Raw genomic sequence first — 1,238 nt, 5'->3', positions numbered from 1 at the left:
AAGCACAGATCCACAAAGGATAAGTGACTCAGGAAAAAGTACATGGGCGTGTGGAGCCGGACACTGACCCGAATGAGCAGAATCATGCCCAGATTCCCTGCCACTGTGACCACGTAAACTGCCAGAAACAGCAGGAAGAAGAGAATCTGCAATTCCAGGCGACTGGCCAGTCCCAGGAGAATGAACTCACTCACGGAAGTGAAGTTTCTTCTCATAATTTTCTTGGAAATGAAATGAGAACTTTGAGCCTGTATATAAATTTTTTAGTTAGTAAATGTCATATTTTTTTAGAATATTTTTTTCTATTCATTTTTTTTTCCTTTTATATGACTCTGTATTTTTCAGGAGACCCTAGAAATAGTGGTTTAATTAAAAAACGAATCTAATTACAGGTTAGCAAACTCACGTAAAAAAAGAAAGGAAACACTGCCAACAAGTCGGATCTGACTCATAGCGACCTGTCCATGGGTTTCCAAGGCAGTATCACTATGGAAGTAGATTGCTCAATCTTCCTTCTAAGGAGTGGCTGATGGGTTTGAACCACTAACCTTCTGGTTAGTAGTCAAATGCCTTAGGCACTATGCCACAAGAGCTCCTAAATTCACTTAAACTTGCTGCTAAGTCTCTGTCACTACTCAGCTTTAGGTCTTTTTCTTTTGTCATTGTCCTCTCATCTGTCTTTATTTATTTATTTTTCATTTCATGCTCTGTATTTCCTATTCATCTCCATATGTTTACTTTTTCCATTTCACTTCATAACATGAAACCAACTTTTTTTGTTTTCTCCCAAAGTTTACAAATCAACACCAATAAATACGCAAACAGATAAATTGCCATCACAGAAAGCTTTTGTGAAGTAGTGCATGGTGTGCCAGGGGTTCTTTTCCCGATAACAATTATTACTTACAGGCCACAGCAGATAAAATCTGTTCTTGTACATGGAAACTAAGTAATCGATTAGAAGATATATGTTAACTTATCTTTTGTAACATATTATTAAATCAGTACTTCCTATTTTACAGTGACTAGCTGCTGTTTTGGAAAAAATACAGAAGAAAAGAGAATTCTTTGAAAAGTTGAATCTATGCAAATATTTTATCATGAATTGAAAGCAACATATATGCAGGAAAGCTTTTAAAATCTAATAGTCTTACAACTAATTCCATACACTTTGGAGGACTTAACCTTTCAGACCATCAGAACTGAACTAAAGCATAGAGATGATTTAAGGCACCATG

At 36.0% G+C, this 1,238-nt stretch overlaps 1 pseudogene; it reads right to left on the bottom strand.

Moving 5' to 3' along the window:
- LOC122152075 overlaps window positions 1–272 on the bottom strand; it is a 986-nt pseudogene extending 714 nt beyond the window's left edge.
- Window positions 273–1,238: the final 966 nt, after the last annotated feature.

Source organism: Orycteropus afer, unplaced genomic scaffold (assembly GCF_000298275.1).
Source record: "Orycteropus afer afer isolate SDZICR_OR568_19922 unplaced genomic scaffold, OryAfe1.0 scaffold01435, whole genome shotgun sequence".
Taxonomy (NCBI): domain Eukaryota; kingdom Metazoa; phylum Chordata; class Mammalia; order Tubulidentata; family Orycteropodidae; genus Orycteropus; species Orycteropus afer.
The sequence above is the reverse complement of the archived record's forward strand: the minus strand, read 5'-3'. Positions and strand labels throughout refer to the sequence as shown.